Here is a 23,766-nt window from a genome sequence, read left to right as displayed (position 1 = left end):
TATTAGAATACAAATTGCATGTTATTAGATTAGATTTAGAATAAAAGCATTTTACTTAGGAATTATTAGGAAAGAAATATCAATTCTCAACATACACACACATAAATTGGGAAACTGGTCCCATATCTCTAGTCGGACCCACCATCCCAAACGGAAAAGGAGCTGCTTACCAAGGTTTAGACTGGGTGGGTATACCCCGTGTTATAGACCCGATTTTTGGGGCTTCAACATATTTGGTGCTAGAAGGAGGGCCCAAACTATAAATGGCTAGTAAATCTAAATCTAAATACCATTCTGAGAGTAAATCACCCTCAACATCTTCCCCGACTTCTCCATCGCACTTAGAATATTTAAATCTTGAGCGAGAAGTCGATAAAACAACAACCACTGCCACAAACCTAAACATTTCAGAGAAATCGACTATTGAACCTCTTGAAGTTGAATCTTTGATCCATAAACTTTAACGATTTTCTATATCACCCTAGAAATTGGAAATATCTCAAGGCAGTGTGACTTCGTAATATAACCCTTCTCATCCTCTTACCAGATTGCAGAGTCAAAAGTTTGGTATCAAACCAATTGAATTACCTCTACCTAAAAGGAAAAGAGCAAGGAAATCACCTAAAGGGTATGATAGCGAGACTCTTTCATCATCATCATCCATCTCGACCTCTCCACTGCGAAGTCAACCATCCACTCCTCCACTTCAAATTATTGTCCAACATACTACTGGAACTTCAACATCTCCTTCACAATCATCTGGAACTGTAATATCCTCATCTTCCCAACCGCAAGGAACATCTTCTGCGCTTTCTTCTATTAGAAGTTCAACGATGGCCCAAAATCCATGGAATAACCAAGGGGTAATCTTAAAGCCTGCGCCCTTGAGTCAATTACTGGCCCATCCTGAAAGATGGCCGCCTAAGTTTAATCCTGAAGTAGGCATGCTAGCAGAAGAACACATCAATAACTTTATGTTATCCATAAATCTTAATGGAGTTACTAATGAATATGCTGTTGTCCGGCTCTTCCCTTACACTTTGCAAGGAGCAGCCAGATCCTGGTATTTTTCATTACCATCCAGATCTATCACTAGTTGGGATATTTTCCAAGAACAATTCTTGACTAAGTTCGGTGATGATAGGTCTACTGCGACATTGATCAATGACCTGTCGAATCTTAAGACCGAAACAAGAGAACCTATCAAAGATTTTAACTCATGTTTCAACAAACTTTTGAATAAAATTCTTGCCGCTTCCAAGCCTAGCGAAGAAGTTCGAAGTGAATGGTACATATCTACACTACCATCAAACATAGTGATCTTTGTTGATAGGGTTGCCAAAACAACTTTGGCTGATAATATGAAAGAAGCAATAGTGGTAGAAAAATGTATCATAGCCCTAGAGAAGAAAAATGTTGTTGACGAACGAAAATCAAAGAAGGTCACTTTTAAAGAAGATCCCAAGAAAAAACAACCAAAGGACCCATTCGATTTAGAAGGATTGCAGAAAGTTTTGAAAACCATGTCTAACGAGATGGTCGATATTAAGAAACAAGTAGTAGAGACTTCTTCTAAAAAGCCTTACAAGCCTTATATAATAAATACTTCAACTGATTCAAAGCATCCTAATGCTATTACAAATGCAGAATCAGAAGAAGAAGGGGAAGTTTCCAATGAAGAGCCCACTGATGAATAAGAAGTTGTAGAAGTGCAGGGAATGTGGGATTTCATTCTCCCTGACAAAGAGGATGAAGAGGCATCACCAGTTAGTACCAGAAGTAGAAATCAACTCAATCCTCCACAACCAAATCTTAAACAGAAGAGCGCAAGCTCGATATCTAAAGATAAATTCGCAGGTAAGAAAACGTCACCCAAAGCGACTCAAACAAGCCTAGTCCAATCCGATTCACCAACTCCATCCAAAACATTGATAGTTTCTAATGAAATGCAGTATAATATCATATAAGACACGAAGAAGACTAGGGATAATATTACCTTTCATGAATTGAGAAAATTAAAACATTAACAAAAGCTCCTTTTGAAAGAATTACACACGATACCTGTTGCACCTCTGCCTGCTGCTATAATCTCACAAGCTTCCCATGAGATGGGAAGACCTCCAACTAACGTGATTAATAAAGTTGATCCAAATGATATCGCTTTAATTGGAGGTAGGTCTAGATCTCATACTCCCCCATTTCTTCTTACTTATGAAGTTTTCAACAAAAACTTACATAATTGTTTAGTAGATTCAGGAGCTTCATCTAATATCTTGCCTAAATCAATATGTGCAAAGTTAAATGTTCAGTCACAAAAGTCTTCAGTACGTATAGTTCAGCTGGACCGGTCACAGGTTGAAGTGATCGGTGAACTAAATCAGGTTACCATAAGGTTGTCATCGAATCCAAAGGTATGTCAAGTTATTGATATTCTAGTTGCAGACATTCTAGAATTTTATGGTTTAATTCTTAGTAGGGATTGGTCTGAAAAGCTTCATGGATACTTTGCTACCGATTGGTCACATATGTGGCTCCCTTACAATGGTAAACCGAATCAGATAAAGGTTGAGCGAGAAAGACATCAAAAATACATAGTAACAGAATTGGAAGGAGAGAATGAACCTGTAGCATACAACAACAATATAATTGGCAACTATTCTATTGATTCTTTCTTAGGAAATTTTAATGCTCATACTTTGCCTTACTTAGAACATTCTGTTTTATCTTAAGTAGAAAACTTTTCCGAAATAGATAGTTCTAAATGTGTTAATTTTATAGATAGTCTTGTAAATAAATCTTTATTTTGGAAGTTATTTTTTGATGGTTCAAAGTCTGACGATGGAGCAAGAGCAGGATGCATGTTAGTTAGTCCAGAGGGAAACAAAACTATGCTAACTTGTAGACTTGAATTCGATTGCACCAATAACGTTGCAGAGTACGAGGCCTTAGTCCAAGGATTATACAAGGCAATCGGATTAAACATCAAGTATCTACAAGTCTTCGGAGATTCTGAAATTGTAATTAGACAAGTATGAAATACTATACATTTCCTATTAGGTCATTTAAAGCATTATCAATCTTTAGTGCAAGATCTGACTGAACATTTTATAGCATTCAATATTTCATCAATTCCCAGAATCCAAAACACTAGTGCTAACCTCTTGGCAAACGTAGCTTCCAAGCTCTTTCCCTCAGAAGACTATAGCCCAGACAGATTTTCAATAAAATTAATCTTTAGACCCTCAATTCCTGACAATGTTACAAACTGGAAAATTTTCAATGATGATCCTGATATTGTAAGCTTCCTCACATCAAAGGGATCTTACACTAATCAAATAATTGACGAGGACCAACATGACAAACAGTTGCAACAAGAAAGCACTAATAATGCTATGCCAAAATTAGTAGTCAAGTTGGAAGACCTATATGATTTGAAAGACCGATTCAAGAGATCTACCAATTCAAAACTTCAGAGTTCAACTCTGAACTATGAATTAGTAAATCTAGGAACTGATACCAAGCTGCAGAATATCAACTTAGGTCTTGGCCTAACCCAAGAAGAAAGATTAGCTTATATTTGTCTCTTGAAACAATACAAAAGTGTCTTTGCCTAGAACTACGATGATCTAAAGACTTATGACACTTCTATCATCCAGCATACTATCCCAATGATAACCGATGAAAAACCCATCCAGCAAAAGCTGAGGAAGATCCATCCTAATATGGAAAGCCAGATTAAGTCTGAGCTCAACAAATTATTGAAAGCCAAAATTATTTTTCCCGTTCGACATTCTAGATGGGTTTCTAACTTAGTTCCCGTCAGAAAGAAAAACGGAGACATTAGAATTTGTATTGACTTTCGAAACCTGAACAAAGCCTGCCAAAAGGATAATTTTCCCCTGCCTCCCATGGAGCAAATATTGCAAGCAGTTGCAGGATCAGAATTAATGTCCTTTTTGGATGGTTTCTCCGGCTACAACCAAGTTTTGGTCCATCCCAACAATCAATTAAAAACTACGTTCATAACCAAATGGGGTACTTATGCATATCAAAAGATGCCTTTTGGTCTGATCAATGCTGGCACCACATTTCAAAGGGCCATGGACATCACATTTAAGGGACTAGTAAACAAATCAGTAGTAATCTACTTAGATGATATAATTGTATACTCTAAGAAACGTGGTAATCATCTAAAAGACTTAAAGCAAATCTTCCAACATTGCCGAAGGTATGGGATTTCACTTAATCCAAAAAGGTCCTTTTTTGAATTAAGTGAAGGAAAACTTCTTGGATTTATAGTGTCAAAATCTGGAATCCATATTGATCCCGATAGAATTAAGGAGGTTTCCGAAATACCCTTGCCTCACAACAAGAAAGCCATGAAATCCTTCCTTGGCCAAATTAATTTTGTTAAGAGGTCTGTTCCAAACTTCTCAAGGATTGTATCTCCCTTACAAGCAATGATTAAAAAGAATTCAATCTTCAAATGGGGCCAAGAAGAATATGAAGCATTCAATTTGATTAAGCAAGCGATTGTAAACGCACCATCTTTAGCAACACCAATTTTTTCCAATCCTTTCATTTTGTATCCATTTGCCTTTGATAAATCATATGCTGCGATACTCACTCAAGAAAATCAAGATAAGGCAGAAGCCCCAATTGCCTTTTTCAGTTCAAATCCATAAGAGGCCGAATTAAATTATTCTAACATCGAGAAACAAGTGTATGTTGTTTTCAAAGCAATCAAGCACTTTAGACCCTTTTTGCTTAAAACCCATACAAAGATCATAGTACCGTTTCCAGTGGTAAGAAATCTCTTAGTACAGAAAGGCTTCGATGAGAAAAAAGCAAATTGGGTTACTGCCTTACAAGAGTACAACGCTGAAATTAAACTGGAAAATATTGTAAAAGGTCAAGGCTTTTGCAAAATGCTGGCTAGAGCATCACTTATTTCCGAAATGCCACCTTTAGAAGTACAAATGTATGAGGTAAGCCTAAACGATATTGAGTCATTATATGCTGATATCATATTTTATCTTAAGAACAGATATCCTCCTTCAAACCTAGATTATACAAAGAAAAGAGATCTAAGATTGAAGGCTAAGCAATATCAACTTGTAAACGATGTACATTTTAGGATGAATTATGATTTTGTTCCACTTCGATGTCTTGAGAAATCTGAAGCTGAAAAAGTGTTGCAGGAACTCCATGATGGACCGTCAGGTGGACATTATGCTGGAGATGCCACAACACATAAGATCTTGCTCGCAGGGTACTACTGGCCTACATTATTTAAAGATGCGCATAGCTATGTAAGGAAATGTCAAGTGTGTCAAACTGCTACCAGAAGACAAAATAAACCGTCGTTGCCTTTGCAACTAGTCAATATCGATCAACCCTTTGATCAATGGGGACTGGATATAATAGGTGAGATCGTTCCTCACTCTTCTAAATAGCATAGGTATATCCTTACAGCTATAGATTATTTTACTAAATGGGTAGAAGCCGTTCCTCTCAAGACAGCTAATGCTAAACACATCATCGATTTCATAGATCAGTTCATAATCACCAATTTTGGTTTACCCTCTACTTTAATGTTTGACAATGCATTGTACTTTTTTGGCAATTCTATGATTGAATTTGCACTCAAAAGAGGTTTTAAATTTAAATACTCTGCCAATTATTACCCACGGGGGAATGGGTTAGCTGAATCAACAAATAAAAATTTGATCAGAATCATTAAGCGAACCATTGACAAAAATCATAAGAATTGGCACAAAGCTTTGATGTATGCTTTATGGGCAGATCGAATAACGTAGAAAGCTTCCATTGGCACTTCTCCCTTTAATTTAGTTTATGGGAAAGAAGTGGTTCTCCCAACTCATCTAGAAATCCCCTCTTTGGCCTTAGTTCAATTTATTGAAAAAACACCAACTTCATCCTCACAACTAAGACAACTGCAAATTCTTAAGCTAGAAGAGCAACGAGAAAAGGCTAAAATAACTCATGCTCACCATCAAGCATTAGTAAAAGCTTCTTTTGATTCAAACATGGTATCCAGAAAGGACTTTCAAATTGGAGATTTAGTTTTAAGATGGGATAAGGCTCACAAAGAAAAAGGAAAACATATGAAGTTCCAATGAATGTGGCTTGGCCCATTCCAAATTGCGGAAATCATAGGTCCATCCAGTTTATGTTGCAGGATTTAACAGGGAAAAGAGAATCTTTACCTGTTAACGGGCAGATCCTTAAAAAATACTTTCCATAGAAGATTATCTTCCTATTTTCGTAGATTATCTTTTCCTTTTATTTTGATAATAAAACTAGTTGTAAATGGTTACGTTTGGAATTCATGAAAAAGGCTAGTATTTCTTTTAGATTTTGTTTTTTGCTTGTATAAATAGAATTGATTTGGAAAATTTGTCATTACTATTGAAAGCTATAGTAAAAGTTTATAAGCTTGGAAATGATACTAGTTTCAACTTTGCAAATTTTTATAAAAAGCAACCTTTAGTGGGAATTTGTTTTATATCAGTCAATGAAAAGCATCAATAACAAAAAAAAGGATTCTTTGTAGAAAAGTTCTTTCCAAAAACTATATAATTGTTGTCCAGAGCTATTCTTAAGGAACCAATGACTTACTCCCCACCTAGAGAATTACGACCTTCAAGGAATAATACAGTGATACACTTTAAACTTAAAGAATAAGAGGTCTCATCACGAGCTGACTTATCATGATCATAGATATTATAGCTTGCTGACTTTTCCAAAACTGCATACCAAAACAGGGCAATGACTCAAGATTGTTGCAATCAAAAGACAAGGGGTCTCATCACAAGCCAGCTTGTTCAGCAAAGTTATAAATCAAGTGAGTGGCACTCTTATAATTTGGCTACCAAACCAAGGCATTTTTCCTTAAGAATTAAAAGAAAATGAAAGCAATAAGTGTGGATATGGATTTCTCTTTGAAAATTGTATATTTCTCCAAGCAAGATACAGGATCATTGCTGGGTAACAGGTAACCTTGTCGAGGCTATGAATGCCTATTGGCAGCAAAGGCTCTACCTACAACAAATGAGCATATTTAAAACTGATTTACAGAGGAGACTTTGTTTTTATCTTTACAAACTAAGTAATGACTGATGTAAATACAATGACTAGCTTTAGGAAGTAAATAATCAAAGTTAACATAGAAGAAACAAACTAGCATTAACAGCTGAAAGCATGATATACTTTATCTTTCTATAATAAAGTTTGATTTTCCAAAAAACCCTTCTGTTTTGGAAGTTTAGAAAATTCAAAAGAAAATCAGAGATAACTGGTTCTCCCAAGTGAATCGCCAATTGTTGTGGCCAGCAACAACCCCCCTTCTTATTTTAGTTTTGATATCAATACTAAATAAGTGGGGACCCTTCATCTAGAAAATAACAATAAATTAGAACTTGTATTTCCTTTTTTGAATAAATCTTACTATCATAAACTTAGGAGAATACCCACAAAATCCAAAAAGACTTAAGTTTTATGATGAATTCGAATAAAATATTTCTCTCAAAAAGCATCACATCGCAAAAAGGAAATAACAACATCATATAAGAAAACTCCTACAAATGTGAAATCGCAATGCGAGATCGCACACTGAAAGAATTCATTGCATCACAATTTTCATATGCCTTAAGGTAAAACAGTTCAAAACCGATGATATGCGATAATATGTCTCGCAAATCGCATTTTGCAGAAACACATGGTAACGAATGATTGTAAAAGCATAATGGATTAGCGATATTGTGATCTGTGATACTATGATCTGCGATATTGTGAAACAAATCGCAAAATCGCTTATCGCAGATTTGCAGGGCACATCGTTCCAAAACGTTTTTCATAATCCGATGTCAAGTCATGCACATTAATGTTAATTTAATAAGTTAGTTGATGATCATTTATGAGATAAGGCTTTGATCTGATCAAGAGGTCAGTTCACGTAGTGTTATAGACATATTTGGGCACTGCAACCCCAATCACATATGTCCATAAAACAAGGGCTTCTAAACCCCTAAAAGTGTTGTTTCATACCGTAAAGGAACAAGGTCAGCTGATTACATCATTTCCCAGAAGTTCTCCCTGAAAAACTGCTCAGAACTAGTCAAAATTGGACCATACAGACTGCTCCATGCTGAGGGTGCGATGCATCTCACCAGTTACACATGGGGGGTGCGATGGATACTAAAAATCCCTTCTGTAGGGTGCGATGAGCGAGAGTAGGCAAATGGCAAAGGCAGTTTGCTAGGTGGAAACTCAAGGAATCTTCTAGAAATTTCTCATATGACACTTGCCTCTCTGAATTCGCCAAGGGATGAGTAAGAGATCATGAAATCTCCAAGTGGAACTAAGAACTATCAGTGAAATGACACTAATAAAAATCCCAGATACTGACTCACACTCCTGCAAACATCTATATATGGATCCCTCATCCTAGAGATCAAAAGGTTGGAATTTTGTAATTTGTAAGGAAGTGCTGTTGGTTTCTCTTTGAGACATTGTATTGTTGGGTGATCTTGCTTTGTATGAGGTGAAGAGGGCTTTCATGCTGGGAGGATGATGCTGATCAGAGAGCTTGGTTGTAATCCTGTCTTCTACTACTTCTATCAATAAAGTTATTTGAGTTTTCCTCCATATACTTGTATATCTCTGAATCTTGTATTTGTATATGCATTTGTATGACCAATGTACATCTGATCCTATATTCTATGCTTTGATGGTATTTTTCTGCTTTGACTCTACAGGTGTTCTTTGAAGTGGGACAAGTGAGGAAGGAGTGGTGAAAGTTCTATCAAAGGAGAGAGGAAACAAGTAAGGAGACTAGTGAAAGACTAAAGTTGGTACTCTTTGCTTCTCTCTCATCTATCTCTCATAAAGGAAAACACAAGTAACTTTAGTTTGTTTGTTTCTAAGATAGCTACTCGTCTTAGTGGGACTAGCAGCTCTGAATGGACACTAGCTTGCCCGAGAACAAAATGGAGACTCCGCTGGGGAGCGAATAGTTTGTTTGTTTCGTTATTGTTGTTTGCTTTATAAACCATAGATGGAGCCTGAAGTTAAGCTAGCTAGCCTTCGAACTGATTTTTATATGCAACTGCAAAGTAGATCAATGCTGCTTAAGTCAATCTCTGGGTTGGTTTAGAACTGAACATCTGACTTGCAAACATCCTGAGTGCCCTGGTGGTAGCTGAAATAACCTCATTAGATCAGCCCCTATACTTTGTATTTACTGACAATCATTAGCTCAACCTAAATCCCTGAACTTAGCTGCAAATTGTGAGTGAAAACCAAGCTCAGTCTCATCCCTGGTCCATAGCACTATCTCTCATTGGCAATCTAGATGCATCGCACCTCCCATGTGTTGCAGGTGAGATGCATCCCCATTTCCCTATGTTACGGGTGCAATGATTGAGTAAGATTGTTTCTGTCTCCAGATTTTGGCTTTTTCCTCATTGTCTTCATCTTTATTTAGTAGTTTTGCTATCTATGATCAGTATATCACTGTTGAAACCATCTTCCTTTGCATTATTCAGCCTCCATTGATGAAGAATTGTGAATGTTTTTGTGTATTTTTCATCATTTACATTTCTCCTTTGCAAAAAGTAGCTTAATCGAACTGTCGTTTTTTGATTTGAAATTGTCACAACTATCATTTTTAGTCAAGAAAAAGAGTGTCGTAAAGTTCTCCTCTTTTAGGTAGTCGATTACACTTTTACCATTGTATTTGATTTGAATTTATTAGTATTTCAAGTGTCGAAAGTAGTTTTAAATTCGAAATCGCAAAGTGTTGTCTCAGTCTTCCTTTCGTTTTTTCAAGAAAAAATTGTTAGTATTGTCACTTTGAAAGAAGATAGCTCAGATCCATACTTAGTTTTCTTTTTGTCATTATCACATTAAGGAAACTGAAAAACAAATACATAGATGTGCATTTGCATTTAGACTGCATGTGGTAATTGATTTAGGAAAAGTGCATCTAGTGTGTGCTCTCTGCTCTATGTTGAAAGAATTTTACTTCTCTTTCCTTAGTAGCTAGGATTTTCATTGCTAAAAGAAAGTAAATGATTGTTTATCATCTTAGATTACAAATTTAGGAATTGTATATCTACATCACGTGGTGAACCTGAAAGGCAAACTTCTTAAGAAAGATCAACTGTAAAATAAACCTCAATGAACATAAAAACGCTTTGGAACCTAATGCACAACATTTAGAAGTCTACGCTAGAGACATATTCCAGCGTCGTAAAGCCTGGTAACTATCGTTTTCATCGTAGGTTGGGTGATTCCTCCTCTTTGATACGACAAGTGCCAGTATGGACTTGTGCTCCCACATACCGTCAAGTATATATTGGGAGACCACAATAGGCTATATCCTTTATCCTTAGGAAGCTATTTCTGCCGCCCTATCGATCGCAATGCACTGAACACAGCATTCGGGAAGATTTATTGTCATACTGTAAAAAGTATTCTGCAGTTTTGCGATTGGTTTGGTAATCCCTCTGTCTAGATTTCCACTGTAGTCACTTTCATTCCTTTTCAGACTCCTTAAAAGAAAAGGTCCATCTGAGCACTTGTCACTTTAGGCTCATTAAAAATCAAAGGTGACTAAAGTCATCTTTAGCTTTTTCTCGACTCTTAAAAATTGAAAAAGCAAGTTGTGTCAAAGTGTCATAAAATTCATTTAATTCAGAATAACATTTTCCCCTTTTTATTTTGAGTTGATCAAGTAATCTAAAATCGTGGAAGAAAGTCAATCAAAACCCCGTCGTTCGTGGAGACTAATGAGTTAACCGTCTTTGACTTTGGAAACGAAACCATTCCGGGCCAAGCGATCTCGTTTAACTGGGTCAAAGTCTCCTGGTCTATTTGAAACTTGTGTTTCAACATCCTCAGAGACTCCAGTTACTCCAAATATTTCTGGTATCCCTACCTCTACAGAAGAAGTTCCATAGTTACAAGAGGACATTAGAACAAATCCTATTGTAACGGTAAACACTTATATTCCTGAACCAGCTCCATTTAGGACTGATTCAAAAGGTGTCGCCCCTCCAACATCTATTTCTACAGAGTGTGTACCTTCTTCGGCAATAGAAATATTTTATGGACCTGACGGTCTACCTCTTCCACCATAGAAAATTTTAGGGGCGAATGTTCGCCCTTTGGCGAAATTAAGGGGTTTTAAATTTTTAGTGGGCGAATATTTTGTATCATAGTACATTTTTACAAATCACCTCAAATAGCCCACCTTATTTTAAGGGAGAGGGTAAAAAAGGTAAATTTAGCCCTTGAAATTAGGAGTTACAACCTTCCATTCGCCCATTTTCAAGAATAGGTTTTATTTAAGTGAATCCTATGGGCCAAAGGCCCAAATACCATATTTATAAAAGAGGTATGGTAAATTAATAAAAATATAAATAAATGAGAGGTATGGTAAATAAATAAAACATTTTTTATATTTACTCCATAAGTCACCTTATATACATGCAAGGGTGTAAACAAATAAAAATATAAGTGGAGGTATGGTAAATAAATAAAACGTCTTTTTATACTTACTCAAAAGGTATGGTAAATAAATAAAAATATAAATAAACTAGACGCATGGTAAATAAATAAAACCTCTTTTTATATTTAGTCCATAACCCTCGTTCTATTTATGAAGGCTCAAGAAAGAGGTTTTATTTAAGTGAATCCTATGGGCCAAATACCATATTTGTAAAAGAGGTATGGTAAATTAATAAAAATATAAATAAACGAGAGGTATGGTAAACAAATAATTTTTTTTTTTATATTTACTCCATAAGTCACCTTATATTTACGAACACTCAAAAAATGAGTTATATTTAGGTGAAACCTATGGGCAAAATACTATGGGACAAATACCATGAACTAGATTGTTATTAATACCATGCAAAAAACATTATTAACCCTAATATTAGTATTAATAAAAATAAAAATGGCACATGGTATTGACCCATGGTATTCACCTGGAATGTAGACTATTTAAATGGGGGAATTAAAGCAGCATAGATCCATCTTTACTCTGGATCTACTAACCCCTGAGAGGTATCAAATATCATGATATGAAAACTAGCATAGAGTGAAAAAATATTTGATCCGATCAAGAGTAAAAATGGATGTTGTAATTTAATGTATGTTAAACATTTTAGCTTGGTTAAAATATAAAATAAAATAAAAATCAACTATTAATTTTATTAATTTTTATAAATTACTAATATTAATTTTTAAGCTCCACGTTTTTGATAACCCATGGTATTGACCCATGGTAATACCATGGTATTCATGTGAGCATAGACTATTTAAAGGGGAAATTCTATCATCTTAGATCCATCTTAATTTTGGGTCTACCAAGTGCTCAGAGGGATAAATAGATTTCATCCCCATAAGAGTGGTAGATGTGGAGTTAAGATGGATATAAGTTGGTTTTTATGATAATTAAGATATTAAATAGACTTAGGAAATTATATTGTAAAAACATCTTAAGGTGAATGGTTAAAGCATAAACATTGGACAAGTATATTTGTATACTTCTGTTTTAGACTGAAACAAATCCAAGGCTAAAAGGAATGGATTGATTGCACTAGTCATCCTTCTATAACTTTCCAACATATGCTGGAGTAAACAGATTGTAATTTGGGTAATTTTTCTAATTGCAAATAGGAACATACTTGTGTATTGGCAGGGTGGTTACGAGGTCCCTAGAAGTGATGAATTTGAATTTTTCTTGGTTTTATATATAGTATTAGGTTTTTTCTCATGCTTTCTCTGAATGGCAGGGGTGAATTTTATCCTACACCCACTAGGTTATCGATATGTAATTTCGGTAATTTTGATTTCAAAAGATATTTTAAAGAAATGCAATGATTTCATTTGTGTATTCAATAAACACAAGATTTTATAATTGAGTAAAATATTTGCCATGCCTGGTGAGTGATTCGCCAAAAAATTATATATACATATCATATTATTGATAAAATCGCCTTCCATTTTTCCTATATACCATGTAGATTCACCCATTTATTATACATGTAAATTTAGGGGGGGTTCTTAAAATTTTCCCTGTCTTCCACCTGGACTGATTGCTATAGAAGAGATTGTGGAGGATCTTCCATCGAGTACTCCATTGCATTTTGGAACTGGGATCCACCTATATCCTTCCAATACGGAAGTTAGTCACCCTTCATCACAAGTTCTTGTAGAATCACCAGGAAGTATTTTGGATAGACTCAATATGTCTGAACAACCATCGACATCTAGGACTGTGTCCTTTGATACAGTAGCGGTGGAACCTCTTGCCACTACTCTGACAATGTTCGCTGGTATACCATCTGTCCCAACTAGCTCTCAACTGCTAGATGAAGTCTACCCAGGGACCATTTCAATAGTATGGTCTGTTCCTATTTGTTCATCTAGAATAGTATCTGGAATTTCTTATGTTGAGTCTCAACAAATTGATCCTTCACAACAGTATCAATTTGGGCAGTCTAGTCTACAAAGACCAATTTTCCCTTTGAACACTGGATTGCCGCCATATGGAGGGCAGTATGCCTTTTCATTGTTCCCTCCGGGAGAACAACCATATGAGAGTTCACAACAGAATTTAGGTCAAGCTGGAATTGCATCCAGTAGTTGGGTGCCAATACTGCCTCAACAGCCAAGAGTTGTATATTCAATACAACCAAATCAACCTATGTCGAATATTCCCACTACACCGGCTATTGTGACGGTGTCGCAAGTACAAGCGCTTCCTGTTGTATGTCAACCTCAAGTCTCTCAGGTCGTAATACAACAGCCTCTTGTCTCCACAACTTAACCACAATTGCCGATTAGTGGCTCCTTAACTGAAGCAACTCAGGCTCAAACAGGTACTATCACCCCTCATCTTGGTCAAACATCTAGTATTGGACAACAACAAATGGCTTCACAACCATGGCTGGTGCAATATCAACAACCACAATTCCAACAAGCTTACAGAGGACCTATGAAGCAAAATTTTTCGGATAATGGGCAACCGTATATTCAAAACGGTTACCATCAATCATATCATAATGGTTATGCCCATCAACCTTATCAAAGTTATCAACATCAAATACATTATGCTGGTATGCAAAGACCCACTGCTCAGGTGATCCCATCTTATCCTGGGTATGCTTCGCCAAACCTGAATCAACAGTTGCCTTTCATCGCAACTTTAGAATTACCAGATCTGAATCAGCTAACAAATGATCCAATTGCTTACACCCCTTGGTGGCCGGCGATTCCTCATAAACTTCCGTCAGATATTCTTAAATTCAATGGAAATCTGGGTGAAGATCCATCGAATCATGTGATGACTTTTCATCTGTGGTGTTCATCCAACACTCTCAATGATGATTTGATTAGGCTTTGCCTTTTTCAGCAAATGCTAACTGGTCTGGTAGTGAAGTGGTACATCGAATTGCCTAGAGCTTCATTCGATAACTTCAACACCCTTGCCACCACCTTTTTAACCCATTTTCAATTACCAATAAGGTACAAAATCGGAACGGAGCTTCTTACCAATTTTAAGCAGACGACAGCCACTTACATATCTGATCATATTCAAGAGTGGCGACGTCGTCATTGAATGGTAAAAACATATGTTCCTAATCAGCTGCTAGCTGAATGGTTTATCAAGTCATTGTTACCTTCTATTACAGAAGATGTGTCTAAGGGGGGAGTTATCACTGAAGAGAAAGTCATTGCTCGTGCACAATATCTAGACTTGATCTATACTCAGTCTGGCACACTTTATGACAAAATTCTTGATGCTCCTAGTCCAGAGTTTTCCATTCCTCCTCCTCGTAAATCAAACAAAGACTCCCATGCCAATGATGGCATGATAGGTACGACAAGCACGGAAACCACAAAGGCTACATCTAAGAAAGCCTGTACAGTTTCTAGTCAAAATGCAAATGAAGAATCTCTTGCCTCGGAGGTTAATGCCATGTCAGCTGACAAAGGCAAAGAACCGAAGAAACCAGGGGACAAGAAGAAAGGGAAAAGCAAAAAGAAGAAACATGATGATTCATCTCCTAAAAAATCTTCTGCAAACCCTTCTGGGAAAAAGAAACCTCCTTCATCATGTCACATATGTGATGAAGACCATTGGATGAGGGATTGTCTGTATAAAGCTGAGATTAAGAAATTCTTTAAGAGTTCAAAAACCTCAGCGGTATTGATGGATCCGTTTCCAAACCCAGAAACCAATCTGGTTGCTAGCGACAATGCTTCCCCATCCCAAGTGCTTATGTTGTCCATTTCGAAGCAAAAAAATGATGCTTTGATATCGACAAGGAATAAAGATTACGGGAATCCACAGCTATCGAACAACAAGGCTACAGATCAACCTAGTAGTTCGACAACAACTTCAACCAAAGTTGTGCCACCCATCATTCCTGAGCTAACAATAAATCCGCTAAAGGGAGTAGTACACAAGTTGACATTTAATCCTCGTGCCCGAGCGGCATAGAATTATAATATAGTAGAGGATCTGGTCCAATCGCCATCCGCTATGTCAACACTTGAAGTACTGCAAAATTGCCCCTCCCAAAAGTAGGCTCTATTATCAGCAATAGGTGGGATTGACCCAGCGGATTCCAATCTCGTGGCCTTTAATCATAAAGGATATGAACCTCAGTTACCAACTCAACTAGATTTCCTCATACGAGTGAAATCCCTTAGCAAAATTGTTCATCAAACAATTATTGATGATGGGGTATCTACCTGCATTATGTCAATGAGTTGTTGGAAAACTTTAGGATCACCACCCTTGTGAAGATCAGCAATGACATTAAAAGCATCTGATGGATGAACATACACCTCGTACGGTATTTTAAGTAACTTACAAGTTGAACTGGGGGGAAAGACAGTAGAAATTGACGTTGAAGTTATCGATGGAAACCTCGATTACAATATCCTACTGGGAAGGACCTAGATTTATGCTATTGCTGCTATTGTATCAACATACTTTAGAAAGATTGAATTTCCTTTTCAAGGAGGAATTACAATCATTGATCAACAAACCTTTCTTCCCAGTAGTTCACAAGTTATAGGAAGCATTCCAATGATCCATGGAAGCTCTCATTCGCTTCAAAATGTGGGAGTGGGCTTACTAAAAGACCCTACCTTAATGGGTACTTTTTCCCTACCGCCTTTGACTAATCTGGTTGAAGTGGCCACATTAGGAACCTACAATATTATATCTTCCATTCAGAATATTTCCAAACATTTTGTTAGCATGGATCATCAACAGGTATTACCTCCAAGCCCAATAGAAATTTTGTAGCAATCAATTTTCTTGGCATGGGTGGCAAACCCAAATCAACGCTCATTGAGTGTTTGGATAGATAGGTCTAAAGAATATGGCACCTCTTCAAATCCTTGGTCACATGTACATTCTACAGATGAAGGAATTATTCAGTCGGTGATGATAGAAGAGGCACCATGGGAAGATTACCACCATCGTTCCCATCTTTCGGATTACAATGACTATTATTCCAATGACCTTAATCATCCTTCAGTTTTTGATTTCCTATCAAATACTGTAAATACGGTGGATTCTGAGCGAAATCTATCCAATATTGAAGAAACTATCGCCATAAATATCTCGACCAAACCTAATGTTGTAGAGAATATTCATGTCGGCAAATCTTATTCTTCTTCAGAACTGGAGATATATTGCACTCTCTTTCACGAATTCAGAGATGTGTTTGCATGGTCATATGAAGAAATTCCAGGCATTGACTCAAGCATAGTTGAACACGAAATCAAGATGTATCCAGATGTCAAACCGGTACGATAACGGCTTTAGCAGGTGCACCCGAAGAAAGCCATTGCCATCAAGGCAGAAGTTGAAAAACTTTTACTTGCTGGTTTCATTTACCCGGTTCCTCTAACTGATTGGGTATCGAAAATTGTTCCTGTTATGAAAAAGCAAGGAACAATTAGAGTGTGCATTGATTACAGGGATGTAAATCAAGCTTGTCCAAAGGACAACTACCCTACACCCTTCATTGACCAGATAATTGATGAATGTGCTGGACGCAAAATCTTTTCATTTATGGATGGATTTTACGGGTATAATCAAATAAATATCTGCCCACAAGACCAGTCGAAGACTCCATTTATATGTTCGTGGGGCACATTCGCGTACCGTAAACTACCTTTCGGTTTAAAGAATGCAGGGGCAACTTTTCAGAGGGCTATGAACTATGCTTTCATGACATCAAGAACATTGTTCAACCATATCTTGATGATCTATCAGCGCATTCGCGAAAGTGGACTGATCACCCGCAACATTTGAGAGCTATATTTCTACGTTGCTGACACTACAAGATATGACTAAATCTGCACAAGTGTGTGTTTTGTGTCGGTTCTGGTCGTTTACTTGGCTTCGTCATTTCTAAGGATAGGATTTGACTTGACTCATGTAAGGTTTAGGCAATCATCGATATGCCTCCAGCTTCAAATCTGCTTCAAATTCAAAAACTCCAAGGGAAAGCAAACTTTTTGAGGACATTCATTCCAAATTATGTCGAACTTGCTAAAGGTTATACACGTCTTTTGAAAAAAGAAGTACCGTTCAACTGGGATCAGGTTGTGCAAGCTTCCTTTGATGCTTTAAAGGAATTCCTAATAAAAGCATCATTAATGTACGCTCCTGACTATCAAAAAGACTTTAACCTGTATCTAGCTGTAGCAGATACAACCATCGCAATGGTTTTAGTTCAAGAAGAAAATGGAATAGAACATCCTGTCTATTATTTAAGTCGAAGCTTAAGTGATACAGAAAGAAAGTACTCCTACGTTGAAGAGCTGGCTCTTGCAGCTGTTCAAGCAATACAGAGATTTCGACACACTATCCTCCATAGAAAAACTACCATTTTGTCAGATTGCAACCCTATGACTTACATTCTTTCATGTCAGTTAGTCGGGGGCAAATATTAGAAATGGATAGCTATTTTGCAAGAGCTTGATCTGGAATTCGTAAAATCCAAATCAGAGAAATCTCTAGTTTTTGCGGAGTAACTATGCGACTTCCCATCGTTGTCCACAATTCAATATCCAAAGCATCATTTGTGGATGAATCTTTGTTTCTGATATCGTCAAATGATCCGTGGTATGGAGATATAATCATCTATCTCCAAACCCATACATACAGGCCTAACACCTCTTGCTCAGAACAACGACGTACTCGATACCAAGCAAAAGACTACATGATCGTCGGTGATACACTTTATTGTCGTGGTATCGATACAGTTCTATGAAGGTGCCTCATCCATGAGGAGGCCGAAAAATTCCTAAATGATTGCCATTCAGGGACGTGTGGGGGGCATAAATCGGGTTACGCTACGACACAAAATATTTTATGAGCAGGTTACTTCTAGCCAACAATTTTCAAAGATTGCATAATAATAGTCAGAAGTTGCCATGCTTGTCAAATCTTCGACCGCAAAACTAGAATACCACCCGCACCTCTACATCTAGTAGTTGTTGTTGGGCCATTCACCAAATGGGGCATAGATTTTATGACATTTAACCCTACCTCGGCCAGGGGGCGTGGGTATATCATAGTCGCGGTTGACTATTTTATAAAATGGGCCGAGGCGATGCCTACATTAAACAACAACGGCGAAACTGTTGCTCTTTTCTTTTTCAATCATGTAGTCTTTAGGTTTAGTGTTCCACAAGCTATAGTCACAGATCATGGATCGCATTTTCACAATCACATGATGCTTGAATTAACTTCCAAATTAGGACTATCCCATGACAGTTCTACTCCATATTATACGCAGGCTAATGGACAAGTTGAAGCGATCAACAAAGTCCTCAAGTGTATGCTACAGAGAATGATTGGAGCCCACAAATGGGATTGGAATTTAATCCTATACTTAGCTCTATGGGCATACAGAACCTCGGTAAGAAATGTGACCGGGTTTACACCCTTTCAGCTGGTGTATGGCCTGGAAGCTGTATTACCAATTCAGTGTGAGATTTCATCTCTCAAGCTCGTAGTCGACCTTCTCCCCGGAACTTCAGAGGAAGAGGCTCGTTTCTTGGAACTAATCCAATTGGATGAAACCCGTCGTGACGCCACCTTGGCTAACGAAGCTCATAAGAAATGAGTTAAGGCACAATTTGACAAAAATGTCAAACCCCGTGTCTTCTCAGAAGGTGACCTGGTCTTGCTTTACGATCAAGAATCCGATAAATTGGGAGCAGGTAAGTTCCAATCTTTGTGGATGGGTCCCTACATTGTTAAATGAGTGTTAGAAAAAGGAGCCTACGAGCTAGTAGATTACGATGGGATTCCATTGGCGCAACCCCGAAATGGGTTGTACCTTAAGTGTTACTATGCTTGACTAAGTGTAGTAATCTCTTTATATGCTTTTGTTACGTTTTTGTTTTCATCAAGAGTGATTGTTTTGGTTAGGTAATCCACTTTTGCATTTGTTGCAGATGTCGAACCTATTGGAATCATTTTTTGGATATGCCAACGGAGCTAGTCATAGTACGCAGAACCTGTCCTCTGCAGCCTAGGCCATTTTTTATCCAAGTGGTGAGTTAGTGAGTTTCAGAGGGGTATGTATTGGTCGATCAACGAAAAACATCACTGAGTATAGCACGTTGATAGAACTTCTCTTTGATGCCATCATACATGGCATATGCCAACTTATCGTCAGGCTAGACTCTCAACTCATCATCCTACAGCTTACTGGCATTTATTCCATTTGAAATCCAGCTATCTATCGCATGTTCCTAAGGGTCAAGATTTTGGAAAGAGAGTTTGATTTTATTCAATATCAACACATTTCTATAAACTTAAACACATTAACTGATTCATTAGCAAATTATGTGTTAGATAGACATTTGCAGCATTTATAAAAGAAAGCATTTCAATCAACATTTGCATTAGGATCATATAACTTAACTAAAATAAAGCTTCAAAAATCAAAAATATATATAACTGTTTATAGTTTTCAAAATGTTCTGTGTCTACGACAAAATTTTTCATATGACCCAAAAACTCAAAAATGCAGGTGCTGGTGATAACAAGTCACCACCTGTGCAATCATACGTAAGAGCCTAGTCCATCGGCTCGCCATGCCAATAGTATGGCATTGTAATCTCAGAGGTAACTCGTAGGTCCTCAGATCCCAAATACCAAGAGTGAGACCCTCGATCTGATCCTGCAATACTGCAAGGGTCTTGGCTACGTCCAGATCGTGAAGGACAACCCTCCCTACAGCCTCTCTTGCTGGAACGGTAGCTGCTACCCTCGGGCACATTGTTGGTCGCACTGGTCCAATATCTGGAAAAATATATGGGTTTGATTAGTCTTGATAACATTTAGAAAACACAAGAACATTATAAAAACAATAAACAGAGATATGGTTAGATCTTTTACCTATAACACCCCACTGCTCGCCAGTCGGCAGCACCAAATCTGGGTCACCTCGGAAATCCATCCCAGCATACAGATACTTCGCAAAGACCACCTATTGACAGTTGAACCACTCAAAGAAGGCATCAGAGAATGAAATCTGCGATTGACCAGTATGTCTAGCCATAAGATCAACCCATCTCTGCATCCTTGGTTCTGTCCGTGCTGGCACTCCGAGTGATATGTAGTGTGGCTGCATCAGTGGGATTTTCTCCAAGGCGAAAGCGGTCAGAATAGAACCATAACCAAAGTTCTTGGATCTTCCATTCTTCACCTTGGTAAGCTGTTCTTTTATAACGCGAAGTACTGCATCACACCAGTTGAATACCTTTGGTTCAAGGAATTCCTGAGCATACTGCATATAGGACCTGTTAGCTAAATGAAGAGTTGCACTACCAGCCAATCTAGAAAAGGTGAATAAGATAGTCCTCAAGGACCGGTCAGTGACATCTAGAATATTGATCTTGCCATCCCTGCTCGGCTGAGATCCATCTCTACAGAATCGGAAAATATAATCCCTCACGAATTCACCCCCATGGGTGGATCCTGATAGTGTGAGAGGGGCACCACGCCTCAATAAACTGGTCAATAATTAGATATCCTCAATTGTCAAAGGGATGGATTTACGATGAATTTGGAACACTTGGTTGGTAGGATCCCATGCATCGAGAAAATATTTCAACAAATTGATTTGTTGCCTCATGTTGGATATGCGGAAGAATTTGAGCAAGCCACAGTTCTGCAATGCAGTCACCGTACCTGGATCATGTAAGGCAACCATATCCTCTTCTTCATGCTCGCATTCACGCCATGTAATGACCATCTTGATCTGATGAATCTCTGAAATACAAACAAGAGAAGGATTAGGATCCTGATTCAGGCAAAAACAGGCAAAATTTCCATGAAAAAACAGTGCATAAACTTTCCTCTTTGCACCCATCGCACCCCAACTGTGTACTAGGTGGGATGCATACTGACTGGCCAATGGCCAGCTCAGTATGCATCGCACCTTTCGATGTATACTAGGTGTGATGGGGAGAGAACGAATTGTTCAAACCCCAGAGGCCCAGAAAAACAGGAAAACATGCTCAGAATCAGAAAAGGAAAGAATGCAATTGAAGAGCTCAGGGTTAGCTCCTACCTAGTCCAGATGGTGCTGAAAATAGTCCACAGAATCTCCCGGAATCAACTGATGAAAATTGAGGGGAAAATACCTCCAGAGCTCCAAAAATCCCAAATTTGAATGAAATGGTAAAAATGAGAGGTAAAAACTACTTTTATGTTACTATTCACGTAATTCAAGTAAAATATTGGTGTTTAACTCATTTTTCAAGCATGTATTTACATTTCTAATCAATTTGATGGAGCAATTGAACAGGAAGTACGACCGTCAAAAGAACATAGTGTTAATGGTGAAATCAACATCTCTGACTATTATCACAAGCAGGTTTACGTGAAGTTCAAGCTCGTTAAAAAATAAACCTGGCAATGAGAAAATGTTCCCCCAGAGTTCAAGCTCATTAAAAAGTGAACCCACCTTTGGTAAATAACCACTGTGATCACATAATTGTTAGCTTTTGAACCTTGGTTGTTTTCTTACCATCACCTCCACTCCTTTTTAGCCGATCATACGCCTCCATTTGATTGTTTACCCCTTTTTGAGGAACATTTACAACAAGTGATTCTATTAGCCACCTTCTTTACACTGCCATGATTGAATATTTTCAAACCTTACCTGGAACCAGTTGCTATCCAAAAACATCACTCGTTCCTCAAAAACCGAGTCTCCTTTAAGCTCTTTTCATTTGATTTGTAAAATATGAAAAGATTGCCGAGCAATTGGCCTCTCCAGCTCGTTAAAGCGATCGGAAGTGTCATCCCTCCTCTAGATTTTAATATTTTTGGACCTGAGGGATCATTACCCAAAAAGATCGAGCGCTTGTCATGTTCAGCTCATTAAAACTATCGAAAAGTCATCCCTTTCATATTATTTTATACTTTTTCGGACTTAAGGGATTATATTACGAAAACGGACTACTGGAGTTGCCTTTCCGTCTCTTTTTAGACTCTCTAAAATTGAAAAGGACTGAGTTATCTTTGTCGTTAAACTCGTTAAAACAATAGCGACAAACTTGTCCATGCAGACAAGAACGAGTTTCACTGTCACTAGGCTTGTTAAAACATAGCGATAGGTTTTCCCGAAGGGCAAATTATAGAACAAGCATATGTTATCCTTCTCAAGCTTGACAAAAATAAAGAGGTACTGGTCAACAATGACTGGGAAAAAAGGGAAGAAAACTTGAGTAACTTCATTGGTAGTAGATCGCTCTTGAACATGACACTTTCACTCCATCACCATGATTGAGTCGGGTTGGGTTATTCTGCTCACCGATCATATCACCATTGGTCCTCCATACCACCCATCTTGGGGTTAACGCTACCAATCCATTTCAGTGTCGCTGATATGTTCAAGAGAAGTCACTCAGAGAATTCACCAACCCAGCTAACGCCCCATCCACTATAATACCTTCACTCTCCATTTTTCCTAACTGCCACCATGAACCTTGTATCATTAGATCGTTTTCACCTCCACAAAATCATTTGCTCCATTCTGTGTCGTAGATATGGAATTCATTAAGGCCCTCCTACGATGGGTCGCCTCTTGTTGACATCAGCTCATTATCGAAGAAGTTGACTTAGGAACAACCCTTTCAGTACTTTGATGCTTGCATGCGTCAATGGAAAGTTTCTCACTTCCGACGACAGGTTTACATAAATGGCCTTCGACTGAAATATTTTGCCTGGTGTTTGACATCAACTCATGTATTCACACCACATGAATTGTACTACAGTACCTTGAGGGTCATCATAATTATCGGTGATTCCTCTTGTGCTTGTTAACATCTTACATCATTGGCTAGTAATCAGATGATGTCTTTCCATGTTCGACATCAGAACATCTTTTCACATGGATTGACTTGTACTTTGGGCGAAGATTGAACGATTTTGAAGACCCCAGATCTAGTTTCATCCATCCGGGCTGCAATATATTTAGGAAAATAAAAAAATCAAATGTACATCACAGCTACACAGATAATCATCCAAACTAAGGGATGATGGCTCTACTAGAATCATCAGTTTGCCACACAGATGATTGTCTGTCTTCTGTACATGAAAATGAATTTATAAAGCTGAGCATGGGAATGCCCACCTTAGCTAGATCATGAAAGTATTTTGAAGATAACGTATTG

This window comes from Pinus tabuliformis, chromosome 6 (assembly GCF_031772625.1).
Source record: "Pinus tabuliformis cultivar Carrire ecotype Pingquan chromosome 6, CPIR1, whole genome shotgun sequence".
In the NCBI taxonomy this organism is placed as follows: domain Eukaryota; kingdom Viridiplantae; phylum Streptophyta; class Pinopsida; order Pinales; family Pinaceae; genus Pinus; species Pinus tabuliformis.
This window is presented reverse-complemented; position numbering follows the sequence as displayed.